Below are 23,257 nucleotides of genomic sequence, written 5' to 3'. Positions count from 1 at the left end.
TGCCCAGGCCATGCCAGGACACGCAGAGGCCATTTGAGCATGCACGGTGGCCATTTTGTTTTCAGTGGCCATTTTTTTAAAAAAATTAAAAATTGGCCACTGCACATGCTCAAATGGTCCCTGTGAGGCCCTAGAGGCCAGCGAGGGGTAGAACCTTTGCAAACACCCCCCCATGGCCTTTAGGAAACCCCCTGAAGGGGCTACAGGTTAAAAAAAATTATAATATAATATAAGTTACTGTACACATATTTAGTGTGGCACTATGTACAGAGAATCAGGGCTTGTGAATACTGAGCTAGGATTGTATCTAGGACCTAGGATTTGCTCTTACTTTGCTTCTTGTGATAAGTGAGTTAAATGTGATGTCTTAATAATATGGCTAATAATGGTGAGTTTGTCTTTGAATCTGTGTGAAATCCTTAGTATTAAGGCCCACTGGGAGTTTCTTGCTCTCTTTCTCTCATTTTAACTGTCTTTCTGAAAGACTAGAATATATTCCAAGCAGTGACACAGTTTACTCTGCATATCCTTAAATTATTTTCAGAGTATCTGGGAAAAGTCAAATTCTCCTTTCTTTAAAAAAAAAAAAACTTATGTAATAGTGATGCTACAATGCATAGTACAGAATTAGACAGGCACTTCTGTTCAGTTTTCCAAGTACACCTCCACATAGTATTTGAGTATTTCATGAGCCCCAGCATACTGAAATTTGTAGTTTTCCAGCACTTTTTGGTCTGGCTACGTCCTCTGCTAAATAGTTTTTGAAAGATTAAAAGATTAACGAGCTTGACTTGTATTTTTCAGCTGTTATTAAGGTAAAGTTATCTGAAAGATGGGTGTCAGATGTTTGGCCAGGGGGCGCAATTTCAGTGCTTGCCCTAGGCGCTATTTTCCCTAGATACGCCTCTGGTGAGACCCACTTTGTCCAGTTTAGCAGGGAGAGCAGGCTAAGCCCGCTCTCCCCACAGATGAGCAGGGCGGCAGCCCTGGGCAGCCGGATCGGCCACCCACATGACTGCCAGCTCTGTGATGGAGCCGGGGGGACACAACTGGGATGATTGGGGGCCGTGCGGCCGCTGGAAGCTCCAGTGTGCCCTGTGCGGGCATGCAGGGCATACTGGAGAGACCCCTGATCCGGGAGGCTGCTTTTGAGCCTTCCGGTTGGGGGTCTCCTCGTGAGTAGCCATGGTGCGGAGCTGCACCCTGGCTACTCACGATTTTTAAAACCGGGTTTGCAGAGCGCTGGCTAGTTAAGCCGGCTAACCGCTTGTAAGCCACCAGGCTCGCCTGCGAGCTCGGTGGTTTACACGAGCAGCAAAAATCGGGCTAGGCTCTCCTCGCCCGATTTTTACTGCTCGTGGAAATAGCCCCCATCTTGTTTTATAGCTGCTCCCCTCATAAATACAAAGTCACCTTATGTTTGTTTAACTAAGACTTTATTCCAGAAACAACTCCATTTTCGCTTCTCCTTCCTTCCCCTTTTCTTTCTCACCTCTTTTCTTTTTCACTCTCTACAGGATCTCCACTGGGACAAACGTCTGATCAACAAAAACACAATGGACTGCTAGATAGAATGTAACAAGCTTCTTCTGCCCTGGTCACAATCCTGCTAGACAACTGCAATGTATTCTACATGAGGTTACCTGCAACGGCTGCAAACAGATTGGTGTCCTGCATTTTAAAATTAAGATGCAAAAATATCCATGGCTGTATTAGCACACAATGAAATGTACTCATTACAGTTTATATTAGTTCTGATCAAACTGGTTTTATGCCACATAGGCACGTGAGGGAGTCGGTCAGATTAGTACTTAAGGAAGTATGCCGTTGTAATTCCTTTAGCCCTATTCACTGGATGTAAGCAAACCTCTTCATACATAGAATAAATTACTCAAATAAACAGTCTCATTGCAATTGATGGGACAGGTTTACTTGTGGGGCAGGTTTACAGAGAAAGTCTCCTTCCTGCAACCTTGGAGAAGCCACTGCCAGTCTGTGTGGACAGTACTGAGCTAGATGGACCAATGTTCTGATAGGCAGCTTCCTACCTTCCTAATTTCAATGGGAGTATCCAGTGCTAATTTTCTGGAGCCTGTCAGTCAGGCTGAGGGGAGGGATTTTCATTCATTCATTCATTCATTCATTCATTCATTCATCTATCTCTATGTAAACCGCTTTGGAAACTTCAGTTGCAAAACAGTATATAAGTATCCGTTGTATTGTATTGTATTGAATAAGCTGAGCTCCAGCTCATAGCCAGCCAGTCAGGAGCAGAGGAGAAGGGTCTTCACCCTCCTCCTTCCCCTTCTGCAGCAGACACATCGCTGAGGATGTGTTGGGTTCAAGCCGACGATCCTCAGATGGGGATCAATAGTGCAGTTGCACCATAGGGGGGCAGGAGGGCTGTGAGTACCCCACCTTCAAGTGCCACTGGGATTCTAGTACCCTCGTTGGGAAGGAACCCCTGCTAGGGATGTGCACGGAACCGGGCAGGGGTGGTTCGAAGGCAGGGGGTGCACCTTTAAGGGTCGAGGAGGGTGCACTTACCCCTCCCTCCGCTTTCCCCCCCACCAGCGGTCCATTTTTTAAAAAGTGCATCGGGGTGGCAGCATACCTCTCCACTGCCCCATTGCCCCCTTTACCGGAAGTAACCAGAATGATCCAACATGCCTGTGCATGCCAGGCATGAGCACATGCACATCGCGTGCACGTGCATGCCCGATGCATGCCCGTGCCCGACGCATGCAGATGCATCGGATACTTCCGGTTACTTCTGGTAAAGGGGGCAACGGGGTGGCAGGAAGGTACGCTGCCAGCCCGATGGACTTTTTAAAAATGGAATGCCGGCGGGGGGAAAGCGGAGGGAGGGGAAGTGCACCCTCCCCTGCCCTTGAAGATGCACCCCCCCGCCAGCGAACTGGCGAACCACTCGCAGTTCAAACCGGTTCGGAGGCTCGTAAAGGGCCTCCGAACCAGTTCCGTGCACATCCCTAACCCTTGCTCTGTTCTGACCTTCAGATGAGTGAAGGTGAGACTGAAGGCAAAATCAGACCAACGTGATCCCGCTCCTTTCCTGCTCATGGAAACAAAGTGTGGAAGGGATTAATCAGTTCAGTTCAGTTTCATTTATTATAATCATTGATCAGATCTACACATTTCAATCCAAACCCAAATAAAAAGAAGAACCTTAGGAGTAAATATTGGAACATAGACTGTGTAAAGAGCCCCTGGTGGCGCAGTGGTAAAACTGCCGCCCTGTAACCAGAAGGTTACAAGTTCGATCCTGACCAGGGGCTCAAGGTTGACTCAGCCTTCCATCCTTCCGAGGTTGGTAAAATGAGTACCCAGAATGTTGGGGGCAATATGCTAAATCATTGTAAACTGCTTAGAGAGCTCCGGCTATAGAGCGGTATATAAATGTAAGTGCTATTGCTATTGCTATTGCTAAACACTATTACATAAAAATAAAACAAAACAGAATGAAATGAAACAAACTAAAAAACCTAAATTAACCATTTCTAGCACACCATGTGCGGAACTTAATCGCAGCCATACACAAAATGGACACCTGATACGAGACATCATCGGTGTGTTTATCAGAAATTAGTATATAAAACTCAACAGAATTGTTTGGGTATCTAGAAACAAGAGGAGTAAAATATCAAAAATGTAAATTGCAGTAAAAAGCACAACAGGGGGGAGAAATGTTACACATTTACAATGCTGCCTTGAGGTACGTTTCAGGGGCAGTTTCTCAGAAAGCACAGTTTTACTGCCAGCGCATAACACAAGTCAGCACTTGCCTGGGAGACTTCAGAGAGGAGCATTGACCAATCAGCAATGCAGGAAATGTAGTTGATGTTTAATCCAACCTGGGACTTTTACACACAGCAGGCTTTACCACGAGTTTGCGGGGAGACTTTACTGTGAACTTGAAGTTGTCCAAAAAACCTGCCGCAAATAGTGGGGTTTATAAAACCCTGGATATAAATTGGGCTACACTCTAATGTGCAGTGAAAAACCTGAATTGTGTGTGAACTGCTCCCCGATAACTCACAGGGACTTCAGGGTAAATCTAGCCGATATATGAATGCACCCCCTCCATTCCAGAGGAGATGTTAGAGGGCTTCAAAAGCCCCGTGTGAAAAGCTTCCTGGTGACTCAAAGCCCATTCACAGGCCCCGTCTAGTTTCAGGGGAGGAACATGAAGAGAGGCCTTGGATGATTCATAAAAAGCTCATACAGTGAAAATGCTAGAAAGGATCCAGTGAGAATCAGCAAGGGCTGGCTCTATCATGAGACGGAGTAAGTCCATTTTGGGCAGCAGCAGTAGTGGCCTTTCCTAACAAGCCAGAGGGCACCAAAGGAGACAGCTCGGGTCGTTCTTCTCTCTCTCTCCTCCCCCACCCGGGATCTGTGCTGCTGCAGGCTGGTCAACCACGCATCTCTACCTGATGAATGGCCAGCCTGCAGGCAACTGCCTCCTTTGGTGCCCCCGTTGGGCGCTTTCCAGATTAGCCCCTGCAACGGGGTCACAACGTACCTGCGAAGTGTGCTTCCACACTTCCTGTGTTGCGACACCGCAGACCCTATGCTGTCAGTAGAGTGCCGCTCACATTTCTGATGCCTTATTCTGGATTTTATCGCTGCAATTTAATGCAATAACGTTGTATGTCCTTTGCAAAAAAAAGTAGCTGTAATTTTTCCATTTTAAGAGGGTCACAATTCTGTTTCGGCATTGTAAGTGGTGTGATGAGGATGGTTACATATGCGTGGATGGTGATTTATCAATATAAAGCTCCTTTCCGTTTTATAAATTTATTTCTTTTTCCCACTGATGGGGTTGTGAAGAACTTTACACCTTGCTTTCCCCCCCAAGGGGTCTGCAAAAGAAAGCCAACGTTCTGGCAAGGCTGGAAATGTGCTCCCTACAGCAGCAGAAACATGGAGACCGCCGGGGGCTGCCCTTCTCCTGCTTGACTGTCCCATTGTTCCTGAAGGCAGCAGCCACAATAAGAAGGTTTGTGCACAGAAGTCCCCCCCCCCACTGTGAGCTTGCAAGCAAGTTCTGTGGCACAGCCTTCCCCGCCCCCCTCCCCAAGTGCATTTGCATCGCTTTTTCTCGCCCGTTTTTGCGCACAGTTCTAATAAAGCTAATAACAATAATAATGCTAAGGGGGGGATGCTCTTGCTTTACATGTGCCACAGCCAGAGAGAGAGAGAGAGAGAGAGAGAGGAAACAAAGACGCATCCTTGGGGGCGAAGTTGAACCATGTGTGTGCTTGAACGTGTGAGTCTGTGCACGTACGTCTCTCTTTCAGAAAGCAAAAAGGAGATGCAAACTCCTCAACAGCGGATTGCAACTCTGCAGCTGCCAGTGCAGTTTCCTTTGGGGTGGGTGGGTTGCAGCACACAGTATGAACGGTTCCGCCTGGGGGGGAGGGCATTGTTCCATGGACTATGCAACAAACGGCTTACACCATTTCTTTACGTTTCCAATGCGATCGTGCCAAGCCGAAGCATTTTACACCACCCCAACCACTGTAGAGCATGTAATCTGGAAAGCACCCTGGTTCATTCGGACAAGCCACTACTGGACAGCAGAGAGTGACTGGCCCAAACTCACCCTGTGCCATGGACCAGGACCTATTGCCACACCAGGTTGGGCCGGGGAGGGAGAGCTCTGAGGACAAGGTTCCTGGTTTCCAGGAGATACCTGCACAACCTGGGCGCTTTCCAGGTTAGCTGCACAACAGTGGCACAATGCTTCCCTTCAGGCAAATCCCATTCAAAACGTAAATAGCAAAGCACCCAGCAGGGGGAGCAGTGTCATGCAAACGAACAACCCCAAAAAACAGCAACTTTTTTACGCTGGATATATAACATCACAGCACTAAATCGCATCGATTCAATTCTAAAGAAGGCATTGGAAATGTGAATGGCACCCTGCTGTCAGCGTAGGGACTGCGGTGTCGCAACACAGGAAGTGTGGAAGCACACTTCATAGATACGCCGTGTCCCCGTTGCAGGGTCTAATCTGGAAAGCGCCCTGGCCCCAAAGCTACCCTCGGGGAACCTTCTATATCCCCAGCCATATCTGGACCTAGTGCGGAGAGTTCTGAGGATGAGGGAACTGAAGAGTCACCTTGCTCTGAGGACACCTCATTGCCCCTTTACCACAGTTCGGAGAAGGACGTTGACCCTCCTCCAGAGACTGATCCGTAGGAGTCTGCGATTAAGAAATAGGGCTCGGCCCTTTAACGAGCCATTGGGGCTATTCTCATAATCGGGAAGAATCGGGCTAGGAAAGCCTAGCCCGATTTTCCCCGATCGTAAGAACCACCGGCCTCGGCTGCGAGCCTGGTGGTTCTCCAGCGGGTAACCCGCTTTGGTGGCCCTCCTCTTAGCCTGGGTTTGTGGAGTGAGTGCTCTGCAAACCTGGGCTATCTGGTCATGAGTAGCCACACGCAGCTCCGCGCTGTGGCTACTCACGAGGAGACCCCCAGAGGGGAGGCGAAAAGCCGCCTCCCGGCTCTGGGGTTCTCACCAGCATGCCCTGCGCGCTCACGCAGGGTATGCTGGAGCTTTCAGGGAGCGATCGGCCCCCGCTCCCCCCAGCCCCCGCCAGCTCCATCACAGAGCCGGCAATTGTGTGGGTGGCCGATCCGGCCGCCCAGGGCTGCTGCCCCGATCGTCTGTGGGGAGAGTGGGCTTAGCCCGCTCTCCCCGCAGTATAATCTAAACGGGTCTCACTGATCATGAGACCCGCCTCATTGTCTTTGGGATTGTGGGTGGAGTCTAGGCTTATACCCAGCAGCAGGGCTATATAAGAGCTCAGTTTGCAGTATGAGTTGCTGAAGCAACCTGGTTGTACTTTGCTTCTCTTGACTCCAGGAGATTTATTAGACTTTACCGTGACTTAACTTTGGGAGGGTGTGGGTGTGCATTCACATGTTGGCCAGATTTGCCCCTAAGTCCATGAAATATTTCAGAGAACACTTCACACATGATTCGGGTTTCCCCCTCAATATTGGAACCTAGCCTGATTTTTTAATCTGGGGTTAAAAAAAAAAATTCTTTTTGCGTTGGAGTATCGGTTATGCCCTGAACTCACAGTAAAGCCTCGTGGTAAAGCCACGGAAAAGCCTGCTGTCTGAAAAGCCTCCTGGTTCCTGATCCTCAGCTCCCCTGAATATGCCCTTTGCTTGCTCCTGAGAAGTGCTGTGTATTGACGACAGGCCTTTGACCTCCTGCTCTGTTGACTGTGCTATACGTCTCCTTCTGAACTACAGGACCTGTGGGTCTTCTGAACTACAGAACCTCGCCCTGTGCAGAACATGATCCATGTCTGAAGATCAACCTAGACAAGATGATGTACATTTTCCACAACAGGGCAAGTAGCAGCCGTTTCCATTGGGAAGATGGCAGGGAGGGGTCAGTCAAGCTTCTTTTCCAGTGTTGGTGATCAGAATTCCTCTACAGCTGATTTCTTTAAATATGTAGAGACACCAGCCCTATTCAGTCATTATAAAAATGGTTAGAGAGTGTAACTTGGGGGCAGGGGTGGAAGTGGGGTGTTCTGGATCAATCTGAGTGAATAGCTTTATTACGATCATAGATCAGACATAAACACAACAAATTATACAACACTCAGATAAGAAATCTGCCATACAATACACCAACAAAGTAAACGTTTTATGGTAAGCTCTAAAGGGTAGAAATTAATTGTTGGCGGATGGTAACAGGGGCTGCACAGAATTTAGCAACCTTTTGTGTGATAGAAGATTTCTTGTCTGCAAGGAGAAGTGTGACGTAAAATTCATCCCTTCGGTGACTAATAACAAGGAAGTAATAAGACTACGTCGACTGACATTATAAAAGGAACAATATAGCAGCACGTGGTGGACAGATTTAATTTCACCCGAACCACAAGGACAGATCTGACTGGCCTGGGGAGTTTTCAGAAATTTCCCATTTAAAACTGCCAATGGTTTTATAGAGCATCACATCTTGCTCTGAAGAACACTCTCTGGTGGTGGAGAGAGTAACAACAAATCACTGGCTGGTTCCTGGCTGTGATTGCCAAGACGCCCTCTTGTAGTCTGCAGGATGATACCCAGGTCATTTTGATGCTCAGTGTCCAAGATCCACTGTTTGAGAATCTTCTTGGCCTGATTATATCCTAATAGTGACAGATATTTCTTTAGAATTCTTTAGAATTTAGATGCCAAGTGATGAGAGTTTTGCTAGCAGTGCTTGTATCCAGGAAGACTGAAACCTGTCGGCCAGTACAAGGGGAATCAGCCCCAAAGGGGAAAGTTGATCTTGAGACAGTAGTTGAAAATTGAAACTCATGCTTTGGATTCCACCCTTTGAAAACCCATTTCTACCTTAGTGCAGCATTAGAAATACATCTGGGAGCCCAGAATACAGCTCTTATAAACTTAGATTGGACAATCTGCAGTGTTCTGTAGTTGGAATAGTGGCCCAGTTGTTCACCGTACAGACATTGAGCCAGTGGTTTGGCAATGAACAGATTTAGTGCGGCAGAAATAACTTCTCCTTTGGAGCAGAAAAATATCAGCATTGCTGATGTGCCTGTTGGGCAGTGTAATCCACATGGGCCTTCCATGACCCTGTGGCATGAAAAACCACACCCAAATATTTAAAACTGTTAACCTGTTCAATCCGATGGCCCTTGATTGACCAATTACAATTCTTAGGCTTCTTGGCAAGGACCATCACCTTAGATTTCTGAAAATTAATAACCAGGTGGTTATCCTTACAGTAATTGGCCAGGACCTTAAGAGCCCTCCTAAGATCTACTGGGGTTTGAGAGATAAGAGCATCAGCATCCGCTTACAGCAAAATTGGGATTTTTACCCCCGCGATGTCTGGCAGATGTAACCCTGGATCTGAGAGATTTTTGGCTAAGGTGTTTATATGCAGGTTAAACAGAGAGGGTGCCAACCTGCACCCTTGTTTGACTCCTTTGCTGGAAGTTATTGGGTGTGAAAGTGAGCCTCGGGGTTACCTCTCACCCTGACGTTGGTGTTCTCATAAAGCTTTTGAATGAGAAGAAGTAATTGCCTATCAGTGTTGATATCCCTGAGTTTTCCCCACAACCTTGGCCTCGAAATTGAATCTAGCGCTGATTTGAAATCTACAAAGGCCACATACAAAGAGCACTTGGGCTTACTGCTATACTGGATGGCTTTAAGAGGGGTTTGGATAACTTCATGGAGGAGAGGTCTATCAACGGCTACTAGCTGGAGGGCTATACTATAGGCCACTTCCAGCCTCAGAGGCAGGATGCCTCTGAATACCAGTTGCAGTGGAGTAACAGCAGGAGAGAGGGCATGTCCTCACCTCCTGCCTGTAGGCTTCCAGCAGCATCTGATGGGCCACTGTGTGAATCAGGATGCTGGACTAGATGGGCCTTGGGCTGATCCAGCAGGGCTGTTCTTATGTTCTCAATAAGATGGCGTAGCACTAAGGAATGATCCATAGTTGAGCGCCCCATTCTAAAACCAGCCTCTTCATCCCCCAAGATGTCTTCTTGGTGGCACCACTGTGGCAAACCCGCCTAAGTAGCCACCCTTTAAAACAAGGTTAAGGGAGCGAGTGTTCCCTTAACCCTGTTTTTTAAATCGTCTGGCACCTGCTGATGCTTCCAGCTGCAGATGCCAGACTGCGGGGAGCCCAGAGAGGCCTCATCCCCTAGGAAGCTGCTGTCTACTGAGACTATTGCCCCCCCCAGCTCAATATTGTCTACACTGCTTGGCAGCATCTCTCCAGGGTTTCATGTTGGGGTCTTTCCCAACCCTGCCTGGAGATGCTGCCAGGGATTGAACCAGGACCTCCCGCATGCTAAGCAGATGCTCTACCACTAAGCTACAGCAGCACCATTTCCAAGGAAGTTGCCTTCTACCAAATCAGGCCATTGGCCCATCTAGCTCAACACTGGCTGGCAGCAGTTCTCCAGGGTTTCAGGCAGAAGTCTTTCCAAGCGTTACCTGAAGATGCCGTGGGTTGAACCTGGGACCTTCTGCATGTAAATCCAATGCTCTACCGCTAAGCTACAGCAATTGCCCCAACAATCTGCTCCCTGAGATGACTACGTCACCTTGCTTCATGGTGGGGCCGCCCCGTCCAAGCCACTAAGCCACACAGACTCTCCAATATTTTCAGCAGCGTGGTGAGTGACCCTTTGGATTTCTATACACTCCTGGCTTGATCCTTTAAAAGGGATTGATGGTCCCAAGTTCCAGTGGCAGGATTCAGACTGGTTCATCTTGATGTACCCCCCATGCTCGCTTAAATACATACATACCGGAAAGAACTAAGAGGACGAACAGCAGCAAGGTGGATGGACTCGATTACGCAGGGGCATAGCAAGGTTGGAGTGGGCCCAGAGACAAGATTTTAAAATGCCCCCCACTCACTGAAGCTCAGCTCATGAAGTAAAGAAATCTTAAAAGAAGCTGAACAGTGGTAACAAAAAGCATCTCTCTCTCTCTCTCTCTCTCTCTCCTATGTGCCACTATAGAACATCATCCTAAATTATATTTTAAAAGGTTTTGTAAATTGTGGATGATGCAAGTCATTTAATGCATTTCCCAGTCATGTGACTTGCCTCTGGGGGAGGGGGTCCCCAAGGCAGTGGGGCCCCAAACACTGTCTCCCCCTGCCCTATTAAAGTTACACCCCTGTGATTACGACAGCAGTGAATGCACCACTGAGAGACCTAAAAGGCCAAGTTGAAGGCAGGTTATCCTGGAAAGAATCTATCTATGTGGTTGCTAAGAGTCGACACCGACTTGACGGCACTTATCAATCAGCAAGAACTAGAAATGTAAGCTTTGGAGGTGCATTTGCATGCATAGTGGTGGGGACATCACTTGCACCCCCCTAAAAAAAAAAAATCAGTGCAGGCTGGCATGCAAAATGAAATCTGAACAGACATTCTCAATCCGTTGGCTGTTCTTTCTCTCTGCTTTGATCGATATTTTGCTACCAGGTCGGTATTAGGTAGGGCCTTCCTTCCATTGTTTAATTCTATGGCCATCGGGTTATTAGCTGAACAAACAGGTGGGTGACTGAAGCAGTTGCTGCCCAAGGCGGAGAATTATGTTGACTGTATGGCTAAAATTCTCTTCCAAGAGCTGAAATGCCTTAGTGATTAGTCCTGCTGCTAGCCTGAGTCCCCGGCTTTTGCCATTTAACCAAGCCTGGTCATTTGTCCTACTGACAGTAATGGGCTTTATTGGGTTACTATTTGTGAAGTTTGTTTTGATGCCTGCCAGAGGTTACTGCACTCTAGGGGTGTGCACGGAACCGCCAACTGCGGTCTGGCACTGGGGTGGGGTGGGGTCGCTTTAAGAGCGGTGGGAGGGTTTACTTACCCCTCCCGCCGCTTTCCCGCTTGCCACCGTAAACATACGAGTAATTGGGGCGGCAGGATACCTCCCTGCCGCCCCTTCCCCGACGTTACTTGCAAAACCTCCCAGGAGTGCATTGCACGCCTGCGCGCACGTCACAGTGACGTTAAGCGCGCGCTCGTCTCTGTGACGTGCGTGCGGAGTGCACTCCTGGGAGGTTTTGCAAGTAACGTCGGGGAAGGGGCGGCCCAATTACTCGTATGTTTACAGCGGCAAGCGGGAAAGGGGTGGGAGGGGTAAGTAAATCCTCCCGCCGCTCTTAAAGCGACCCCCTCCAATCCAAACCACCCAGGTCCGGACTGGTCTGGACTGGTCCGGACCGGTCCGGAGGCCTTTTCAATGGCTTCCGGACCGGTCCGGGTCCATCCCTACTGCACTCCTGTGCACTCTTTCTAGGGAATCATGTTCCATCAAACTCCATGACTCTTACTTCTGATCAAATATTTATTTATTTATGTTTATGTTTATGAGTAGCCAGAATGTTGGGGGGCAATATGCTAAATTATTGTAAACCGCTTAGAGAGCTTCCAGCTATAGAGCGGTATATAAATGTAAGTGCTATTGCTATTGCTATTGCTATTATTTATGTTTATTCACCAAACATTTGTCTCTGGGAGGTTAACATAAAACAATTAAAGCACATATAAAAGTTAAAACAAATCAACAGTTTAAAATCAACCATAAAATTAAAACAGACATTTTTTTAAAAGCTGAGAAAGCTTTTCAATATGCTTAGGATCCTGCTTAGGAATATGCTTAGGATCTGGCAAGCAAAGTGTGTTACAGATATTTTTATCATAGTTTTTATATACACACATACACACACCATTATACAAGAGAGAGAAAAGGAATAGGGTCAAACAGCCCAATTCAGACACTATGCTCCATGAGTGTACAGATAGATGTCTGTACACTCGTACATGTGTTTGTGTGAATGGCTATACCTGAGTTCATTTTTAAAGTGAACCTGAATGCAGGCCCTTCAAATGCAGCGTACAGATTGGAAGTATACTGCTGTACCTGCAATCAACATAACATGTGAATGACTATACCTGTGTACAGATCTGTACCTGTGTACACTGTACACACGTTCTACAGTGTTGAACATAATGTGTGAATGAACCTATTATCACTACATTTCTTATTCCAATGGACCAAGGGCAGGCAAACTTTGGCCCAGGTGCCAAAGTGCAGACAACGTGATTTTGAGTGGCACTCACACTGACATCTGAGAGGAGGCTCCACCGCTGAATTTAGCAGGAGCCATTGTTGCAGGGGATGATGGGAGCTGTAGTCCAACAACATCTAGGGACCCCAGTTTGAGAGACCTCCTGTTCCATTGGGTTTCTTCTCCTAAGTTGGGAGTGCACACAGTTGCAGCTTGTGAAGGCTATGCAATGTGCTACAGGAAGTCCTCAGACTTATGACACAATTGCTTCCTGAAAACTATGTCTTCAGTCACAGAACGTCTTAACTCAGAACCCATTTTTCAATAGGAATCAACGTTCTAAGGAGGGGAGTTGGTTCCTTAACCACGGTTACATACCTTATTTCCCCCACCCCGCCCCCCTGCTGCTGGCACAAAACAGCTACAATACAGGAGAAGGAGGAGAGCTGGTTTTGTGGTAGCAAGCACAAATTGTTCCCTTTGATAAGCAGGGTCCACCCTGGTTTGCATTTGGAAGGAAGAGTACATGTAGTCTCTCCCCGACTACATGTGATCAGGCAGGGAGAGACTCCTGCCTGCAACCTTGGAGAAGCTGCTGCCAGTCTGTGTAGGCAATACTGAGCTAGAGGGACCAAGAGTCTGACTCGGTAGAAGGCAGCTTCCTCTGTTCCTATCTCCCAGCCTTGTGTTGTCTAGATGAGAGCATTGCGACAGTTTTAACCCCACCACAAAGTCTTAGCAAAGACACACAGCAAAGCCACCACAGGAGAAGAGGCTGGCCTTATTTCTTAGCAGACCTGGTTTATGCACGAGGCAGAGAGAAGCAGATGTACGGGCGACTTCCTTGCCCTGGCTTGCAAAGAGTCTTCAGTTCTTGCAGCCAGAAGGAAACTGCAAGTCGAGAGGACGAGACAGATCCGAGGCTGCCCACAGTAGCAGGGGATGTGGCAAGGAGGGTTTCCAGCAAGCCTGTTCCAGGAGAAGATGGGACATTTCTGCTGAGGAGTGGCTGAACTTTGGCCAGTCACTATCTTTGGCCAGTCACAGGGTGAAGGTAGCCTGACTTTGGACTAGATTGGTAGACTGACTTTGGTAGACTGACTTTGGCCAGTCACAGGGTGATGGTAGCCCTAGCAGAGCCAATAAGGATGAGAAACCCGTTCCCCAGTGCCCAGTTCCTTAAGGATAATCTTCTTTGATACTGCTGTTATTTGCTGCTTTATTATTTCCAGGACTTCTCTAATTTTCCTTGAATCTAGGTGGTATTTTTGGATCAGATACTGTTTGGTGTTTTCTTTCTTCAGCTTCTTGTCTGTCATATCTTTCAATTTACTAGCATCTGATCTAAGCCTGGAGATTTTATTTTCTAATCAAATCTTCCATTTAGGTGATGTACTGCTTTCTTTTTTTACAGGTCCACTGATCTTCTATCCGAGCTCTTGTGTTGTTATTGTTGCTGCACTGTACATGAGTTGGTTTGTTTCTTGCAAATTCTTGGTTGTTATTTCTGCAAGTGCAGCATTGACATCTTTTAATGCCTGAGCAAGTTGTTTTTTGGCAACTGTTTTTAGAGCGGGAAGTCGAACCCTGGTGGTTGTTTGCTTCATGTGCTCAGATATTTTTTGCTTTAGTTCTTCTTGCTTTTCTGTTAAACGGCATTTGGGTTTTTGAGGTGAAGGCAAAGGGGAGGTTGCCTGGTTTTGATTTTGAAACACTTCAGCAACGGTGGTATCCTCTATTTCCAACACCTCCTCCATCTGTGCCTGAGCAACTGCTTCAGTTGGTGGTAATTCTTCTTCCATATCTTGAGCCTGTGTTGCTCTTTGCAGTTCTTCCAGCTCAACTCCTGTGAATACTTTATTTCTTATTCTGAATCTTCTCTGGTCTGCTAGCCTTTTTTCTATTATTTCTGTATCTGGATGCTTCTCTTTCCAAATTTGGTACATTCTTTTTAAATAACCTCTTCAAGTTGGACTAGACTTGTAATAGCAGATCATTATTTCCTTGTTGGCATTTTTTGTATATTTTTTCCGGTTAAGCGACGTTTCTTCCAGTAGCTTTGCTGTCTCCAGCCCTGGTTGCTCAACTGAAGATCCTGAGTCCTGTAGCCCACTTGCCACCAGATGTCCAGGGACTATAGCACCTGGCGCGGTCCTTGTTGACCCGGGCGACGACCAATCCGGTATAAATTTATTAAAGTTACGTCTCACCATATTGTTGACGGGAGAGGCACTCTTTGTCTGGCTCCTCTGGTGAGACCTGTCTTGTAATAATAATAATAAATAATAATAATAATAATAATGATGATGATGATGATGATGATGATTAACATTTATATCCTTCTCTTCCTCCAAGGAGCCCAAAGCAGTGTACTACATACTTAAGTTTCTCTTCGCAACAACCCTGTGAAGTAAGTTAGGCTGAGGGAGAAGCGACTGGCCCAGAGTCACCCAGCTAGTCTCCTGGCTGAATGGGGATTTGAACTCAAGTCTCCCCGGTCCTAGTCCAGCACTCTAACCACTACACCACGCTGGCTCTTCCGATAGCCTTTGAAGTACCCCTAGGGGTACTAGTACCCCCTGTTGGGAACCCCAATCTATCTCAATATTGTCTGTTCTGTCTGGCAGTGGCACTCCAGAGTTTCAGGCAAGAGTTTTCCCCAGCTCTCCCTGTAGATGCCAGGGATTGAACCTGGGACCTTCAGCATCTTTAAGCTGATACTCTACCACTGAAATACAGCCCCATCCCTAACACAGTCCAAGGGACAATAAAATGCTCCTTTAGGGAATAATGTTTGAAAACTGCATGCAGAAGGTTCCACATTCCCTCCCTGGCAGCATCTCCAAGACAGGACAAGATTTTTTTTTTATTTTTAGGACAAGATTTTAGGACAAGATTTTTTATTTTATTTTTTAGGACAAGATTTTTTTATTGAACCAACAAACTACCAAAGCATACGAAACCCTTGCCTGTAACCTTGGAAAAGCTGCTGCCAGTCTGTGTAGACAATACTGAGCTAGATGGACCAAGGGCCTGACTCAATATAGAGCAGCTTCCGATGTTCCTAAGTTCCTATATTCACAGTGAAGTCCTAAGTGTTTTGAAACGGAGGGGGGAAATGTTTAAAACTGAACACCTGGACATTTTTGATGAAACTGTGAGTCTGGATTTGCTTAAAATGGCAAGAGGGTGGTGGACAGTAGGAAGGCAGGAAGGCAGTGTAAATAAATATCATAGGATGTGTCTTACACATAGTCTTACGCAATGCTTGCTTGTGGTAAAACTTGTTTTTGTTTTTTAAAAAGCATGTGGTTTCTGCATAGAATAAATGTGTGGTTTTTTTCCTGGGGAAGAGCATGAGCAATACCCTGCTAACTAGGCAAAGAGGCACCTTTTAACGTGGTGATTCTCTTTATTTAGCAGGGGGAGAGTAACTGGCCCTATCCATCCCCAGCACAGCATCCCTCCAGTGACTTTTGCTGGTGTCTATCTTATGTTTCTTTTTAGATTGTTAGCCCTTCGGGGACAGGGATCCATCTTATTTAGTTATTTATTATTCCTCTGTGTAAACCACCCTGAGCCATTTTTGAAAGGGTGGTATAAAAATCAAATGAATGAATGAATGAATGAATGAATGAAATAAATCTTACTTGCAATCTGAATAGGGGGAGGCGGTCCACAATTCTGAAAATGATGCTAATGTACCAAACTGGCCACGTGGGAAGCTTCGGGGCAGAGAGCGTCCAAGGCAGGAGCGTTCTTAAATTCTTCTTAAATTTGGATTCCCACAAGTTGTTTGAGAAGGAGAGCTGGTCTTGCGGTACTAAGCATCATCATCATCATCATCATCATCATCATCATCATTTATTCAACTAGCACTTTGCAGAGTTGTAATAAAGGCCTTGGGAAAGATATTTAGATGCCATGAAGTGTCTATACCTACAGAGATTAGAATAGTTTGGACAATTGTTTTCCCCGTGACACTCTGTGGATGCAAAAGCTGGATTTTTAAGAAGCAAGATAGAAAAAGTATTGACACTTTTGAACTTTGGTGCCAGAGAAGACTTTTGAGGATACCATGGACAGCCAGGAAAATAAACAAATGGATCACAGAACAAACCAATCCAGAATTTTCACTCAAGGCAGAAATGACCAGGCTCAAACTATCATACTTTGGACACATTATGTGAAAACCCAGCTCCCTTGAGAAGTCCATAATGCTGGGGAAAGCTGAAGGCAAGAGAAGAAAATGGCCAGCAGCAAGGTGGATGGACCTGATCACGACAGCAATGGATGCACCACTGAGAGACCTTAAAGGCCAAGTTGAAGACAGATCATCCTGGAGAGAATCTATCTATGTGGTCGCTAAGAGTCGACACTGACTTGACAGCACTTAATCAATCAATCAATCAATCAATCAGGGAGAGAGAGGGGGATATGTCTCCATCATCTCTCTAGGAGGAAACAAAGAAGATTGACTCAACACAGGAGGTACCTGAGGAGTCAAAGCAGGGTTCATAGAGTAGAGGCAAGCAGAGACTGGTGAGGAGACCCTGACTAGCTCCCTCTGATCCCAATGCCCCTAGTTGCCATTAGGTTAATTGGTGCAAAAGGTCGATGCACTGGAACTCCATCTCCAACACGTATAGACAATAGTGAGCTAAGCAGACCAATGGTCCGGCTTGGTATAAGACAGCTACCTATGTTCCTATGTACAACTCCAATGGAATCACAGGATCATAGAATGTCAGAGCTGGAAGGTACCTTAGAGTTCTTCATTCCCCTACTCCGTGCAGGAAACTGCTACAGCAGCTCTGACAGATGCCTGTCCAGCCTCTGTTTGAAAACCTCCAGCAAAGGAAAGCCTACCACTGCATGAGGGAGACTGCTTCGCTGTCGAACAGCTCTTACAATTATTTATTTGTTTATTTATTGATTTGATTTGATTTGATTTGATTTTTATACCGCCCTTCCGAAATGGCTCAGGGCGGTTTACAATTAAAACAGAAAACATTAAAAACAATTAAAACAGAGATACAAATATAATTACCAATTTAAAACAACTTAAAAAACAATTAAACTATCAAAACAATTAAAACCCTGAAAACCAGGTTAACATTAAAACAATTAAAAACTGATTAAAATCCCTGAAAGGCCAGGCAAAACAGATGGGTTTTAAGGGCTCTCTTGAAGGTCAGCAAAGAATCAAGATTACCAATTTCTGCTGGGAGTGTATTCCACAGTCCAGGAGCAGCTACAGAGAAGGCCCGCCTCTGAGTCGTCACCAAACGAACCGGTGACAACTGGAGACGGACCTCCCCAGATGACCTTAACGTGCGGTGGGGATCATGTAAAAGAAGGCGCTCTCTAAGATATCTTGGACCCAAGCCGTTCAGGGCTTTAAAGGTAATAACCAGCACTTTGTATTTTGCCCCGAAACATATTGGCAGCCAATGTAACTGTTTCAAAACAGGCATCATATGGTCTCTCCGGGTTGCCCCAGAGACCAATCTGGCAGCCGCATTCTAAACTAACTGAAGTTTCCGGACTACATACAAAGGCAGAATTAAGAAATTCTTCCTAATGCCTAGCCTAAATCTGCTTCCTTGCCATTTCAACCCATGGATTGTAGTAGCCCAGCCCTCAGGAGCAACAGAGAACCAGTCTGTTCCTTCTTCTATAAGGCCATGGTGGCCAGGGATGTTGTAGTTCAGTATCATCTGGAGACCCAAATATGAGGACCCCTGACCTTCGAATGATGAGTTAGTGTTCTAGCATACAGTCGAGATGTGCAACGAAACCAGACAACACCCTTGTGCAGCAACTATAATGTGCCAAGGGAAGGCAGGTAGTTTGCGTAAGAGAAAACACACTCAGAATTGATCATTTCTACAGTCCTTTTTAGTGCTTCACAATGGATATCACATTGCTCCTCTTCCGTTTCTGTTGTGAAATGTCATGATGCATCTCTTGAACTCCTCCCTCCTCCTTCCATGATCTTCTGGGTATTTGAAGACCATCCTTCCAGGCCTTCACAACTCTGGTCCTGCCCCCAGTAGAAACATAGGAAGTTGCCTTATACCAAGTCAGACCCTGGGTCCGCCTGGCTCAGAGCTTTCTGGCACAATATTGTCTATTCTGACTGGTAGCAGCTCTCCAAGGTCACAGGCAGCTTTTCTCTGTTGCCCCCGAGGACTGGATTAGAAATTGGATTAGAAATTCCATGGGTTGAAATTGCAAGGAAGGAGATTTAGGAGACGACAGGGATCAAACCTGGGACCTTCTGCGAGCAAAGCAGATGCAATTCCAGCTCCGTGATTTCCAGCTCTCTGCTCCAAACTGATCGGGGTGCGGGTGGGGGCCAGTTTTCTCCTGCGTCTGCTTCCCTCTTCACTGTTCTAGCTATGTTTCTCAGGAAGACAGTTCCCAGAAGCAATTTAACCCAGGCTGCTCGTCTGCAGCGCAGGCATCCCTATGGATCACGGTGCTGCTGGCCCGCCTAACCCCACTTTGAAGCCCGGCCTTTAGACAAAGTTTAGGGTGCGAGCGTGCCCTTTACCCTGGCACTGGGATCAGATGGGTGCTCAGGCTGCTTGTTGCCTGAGTGCACACAGAGATGGGTGCCTAGAGCGCCCGTCTCAGAGGAGAGGAGAGCTGGTCTTGTGGTAGCAAGCGTGTCTTCTCCCCTTAGCTGAGCAGTGTCTGCCTTGGTTTCATTTGAATGGGAGATTAGATGTGTGAGCACTATAAGAGATTCCCCATCAGGGGATGGAGCCGCTCTGGGAAGAGCATCGAGGTTCCAGGTTCCCCCCCTGGCAGCATCTCCAAGATAGGACTGAGAGAGATTCCTGCCTGCAACCTTGGAGAAGCTGCTGCCAGTCTGTGTAGGCAATACTGAGCTAGATGGACCAATGGTCTGACTGGCAGCTTCATATGTTCCTATCCCCCAATGCACCACGCTCGACACACTATGCATTGTGGGATATCCAAAGGTTGGGATGTGTCATCCCAGCCTCCAAAGATCCACACTGCTGGGAGCAGTGAGGATCATGTGAGCGCATGGTAGTATACCTGAAGAAAAGCAGAAGAATCATCTGGGGGAAAGATGAGTTGGACTCTGCCTACCCCACTGCCCGCCCTCCGCATCCCAGGACTATCATGTGAATAGCCTCAGGGTCTTACTCCTAATCAGCTCTAATTCCAGCTTTAGCGCCAACTTTAAACTCTTCCTCCAGCTTTCACTAACTTTCTGCTGCAGGCGAGCCTCCTTTTATTCTCTTCCCCCCCTCCAATTTTCCGAAACTAACCCATTTAAAATTGACTGCATGTTATGCTTTAAAAGAAAATTATTACAAAATGATGTATAGATGGTATATGACACCCCAAAAATTGGCATTAATGTATAAAAATGTATCAAACAAATGTTGGAAGTGTGGACAGTCTGAAGGCACTTTTTTTCCTATGTGGTGGAGCTGTGGGAAGGCTAAAGCATATTGGGAGATGATATATAATGAGTTAAAGAAAATATTTAAAATGACATTTCCTAAGAGGCCAGAATCCTTCCTGCTGGGAATAATAGAAGGTGCCATTTCTACAAGTAATTCAACGCTTTTTATGTACGCTTCGGCGGCGGCTAGAATTATATATGCACAGAAATGGAAGAGTAATGAAGTGCCTTCAAAAGAAGATTGGCTGATAAAATTTTTGGAATATGCGGAGATGGCAAAACTTACAACACTAATAAGAGACCAAAATTTGGAATGCTTCAAAGAAGGTTGGAAACCATTCTTGTTGTATCTAAAGAACTATTTTCCTACTATGGACTTTACAGCAGGGTTCGAAATTTAGTAAAAAAAACCTGAAGGTTGGATAGGTTAGCTGTGTTTGTAAGGATTTAAATTTATGTTTTGAATTATTATTATAGCAAGGGTAAACTTTATAGCTGATGATTCACGAAGAGATGTGTGCGGGAAGTCCACTTTTGTCTATTTGTATTCAATGACATATTAATATTGTTAAAAATAATAAAAATTGAATTTGAAAAAACAAACAAACACTCTTTCCCCAACCAGACCAAAATGTCAAAGGGGAGCTGTGAACTATTGATCCCTGCCAGCTTCTTCTTACAGAGCAAAGGAAGGAAGCAAATACACATTCAAAACAGAAATGTGAAGAGCACAAGAGGAGGTCAAGGCCTTGTTCCTGCACAAATGGCATTTCATACTTGGCAGGACTTTTTAATCACTGGAATGGAATCACATTTCATATTTGGCTGTACTGGAGGGAGTCAGTGTTGGTTTGTAAGCTTGCCAGGCCTTGCCAAGTCTGTGCTTTCCGGGCACTCGATTGGAAGGTGCAGCTTGCTCCCAGGATCCTGTGCTCAGCAAACCTCATTGGCGGCAAACCTCAAGGGGGCTCCTCTGGAGTGATCCAAGCCAATTGTCTGAGTGAGTGCTTCCAAGCAAGAGGCATTTGCATGGACCTGTAGCAGTGTAGCAGCGTCTCCCTCAGCCAAGAGGTGAGCTTGGGAGTCTGTGGGAACAATCGCTCCAAGGGAGACGAGAAGAAAAGAAGATCTCAGAAAGGACTGGCTGTTAACAAAGTGGCAACTTTATTAATATACTTAAATAGGTTACAAGTCGTCACTTAACTTACTAACTAAAGGAAACAAAACAGGACAGAATGGAGTAGGCAAAAAACTTTCCATCTCGGCCAATCTGTTGGAAAGCCAAAAATTCCTACTCGGCCCCCAACAGGGCGACCAGCAAAGCCCATTCTGCCCCTGCGAGGGAGAAGGAGGGAAGGAGGGAAGGGAGGAAGCCCAGGGTCACACAGAAGAAGGGAATGGCAGGGCAAACAAAATTGGGGGGAGTCCCAGCCAGCCCCCAACCCCACCCCACCCCCGCTCCTTGCAGGCACGTTCACTTGGTCTCCTCTTCTGGGGCGGATCGACTCCTCCGGCCGCCCAGCAGCAGCACAAGCCTGCAAGAAGCACAAAGCAGCGTCAGTGGGGTTGCCCTGCTCCTCCTCCCTTTCCACTCCGGCAGCCCAGCAAGTGGGGATTGGGCAGGGGGCTGGGGGTTGAGGGGGGGGGGAAGCCAGAGAATTCTGCTTGACCTCGGGCTCCCCACTGTGCAGCCACAGCATGGAGCAGGAGGGAGAGGAGGATTCTCTGGCCTGCCACCGGGCAGCACCAGGGGGCGCTACTGGGGCTGCAGGGGGCCCCCAGAGTCTCCCAGGCTCCTCTGCTGCTGCACCGGTTTGGGAGGAAGGAGGAGGGAGCGGAGGGGGGAGTGAGGCGTGGCTGCGGGAGTGGAGGGGGGGAGGAGCACACCCTCGGCAGGGGAGGGGGCGGATGCCTGGATGGGGCTTCCCCTGCCAGGGGAAGCCAGGCCTCTGGGGAAGGGGAGAAAGGTGGAAGGAGGAGGGGGCGCTCCTTGGCCAGCTGGTGGGAATGGAGGGAGGCGGTGACCTTGCCCTCCTGCTGGGGCCACACAGCCTCCCCGGACCCAAGGGAAGCCCAAGAATGGTTCCAAAGGGCCACTTGGGGGCAGGGTGGTCCTGTAGCCTCCTCCCACAGCCTGCCAGCAGAAGCAAGGGGAGGGGCTTCTGCACCCCAGAGGCGGGGCTTCCTTGGGCCAGGGGAGTGGAGCCTGCTTCCCCCTCACTCCTCAGACAGAACTGCACTTCCCTGCTGGATGTCTTCTTGTGGACAGATCTTGTGTCCACGCGGTTGGAGGAGGTCTTCTGGGAGGCCCCTGCGCTGCACGGTCTTTCCTGAACCTCCCTTCAGCTGCTGATCTTCCAGGGGAGAGCACGGGGCTGTTGTTCCTGGAAAGAGAGAAGGACATTGGTTCAGAGATGGAGGGTCTTCTCACACTCTCCCCCATGACACCACCAAGCACCAGGGACTCCTGGCAGAATATCTGTGTCCTCATTTCCCAGAGGGAAGAGAGATCTTTCCTCTTTCCCTTGGGCTACTGGTACAACCAGCCACAAGCGCCGAAGTTGGCATTCCAACACGAGGGAGGGTTGCCCAGATTCCTGCCCACCCTTCCTGCAGCCCCAGCCCCCTCCCTAACCATCGGGGCCCCTTCAAGTGAAGCCCTGCCTTGGTCTGCTCACCAGTCGGTCAGGTGGAGAGATCACCGTACTCTGGCGGGTGTCTCTTCTTCTTACAGCCCGCCCACAAGCGCCGAACGGCAGCCCGCAGCCCGTGCCGGGAGTGGAGGGAAAAGGCCTTCTTCACGATCTTCTCTGTCTTGCAGGCAACTCTCCCGACCTCGGGGTCATGGTCGCCAAGCAAGCTCTCCAGCGCTGGAGGGATGAAGGAGAAGGTTCAGAAATGGCATGAAGAGATCACCCCACCCTTGGCCAAGCCCCACCATTTCCACACCAAGAGGGCGCAAGTCCTGATTCTTTCTCCCCTGCACTCTGGGAAAGCCTACTGCTGAGCATCCCTGAGGATGCAAGCGGGACCTTCCATTTGAGGGGACAGGTGGCCCATTCCAGCTCTGTGGTCCTTAAATCTAGGCCTCTCCCCTCACAGAAACTTCCCCTTCCCACCCAGAAACCGGCACTTACCAGCATGGAAGGTCTCTATGTTCCCTTCAGTGAGGATGCTGCCCTTTTTGTGGACCAGGTGACC

General features: G+C 47.6%; 1 long non-coding RNA gene and 1 other non-coding gene across 2 annotated transcripts; both read right to left on the bottom strand.

Moving 5' to 3' along the window:
* Positions 1–9,833: 9,833 nt before the first annotated feature.
* On the bottom strand, positions 9,834–9,904 carry TRNAA-AGC (transfer RNA alanine (anticodon AGC)). Its single transcript has one exon. It is a non-coding gene; the product is annotated as a tRNA-Ala (tRNA).
* An 11,641-nt stretch (positions 9,905–21,545) lies between these two features.
* On the bottom strand, positions 21,546–23,257 carry LOC128332681 (uncharacterized). The gene is made up of 3 exons (XR_008310718.1): positions 23,194–23,257; positions 22,735–22,926; positions 21,546–22,440 (listed from the first exon to the last, which is right to left on the bottom strand). It is a non-coding gene; the product is annotated as an uncharacterized LOC128332681 (long non-coding RNA).

This window comes from Hemicordylus capensis, chromosome 7 (assembly GCF_027244095.1).
Source record: "Hemicordylus capensis ecotype Gifberg chromosome 7, rHemCap1.1.pri, whole genome shotgun sequence".
Lineage (NCBI taxonomy): Eukaryota > Metazoa > Chordata > Lepidosauria > Squamata > Cordylidae > Hemicordylus > Hemicordylus capensis.
The sequence above is the reverse complement of the archived record's forward strand: the minus strand, read 5'-3'. Positions and strand labels throughout refer to the sequence as shown.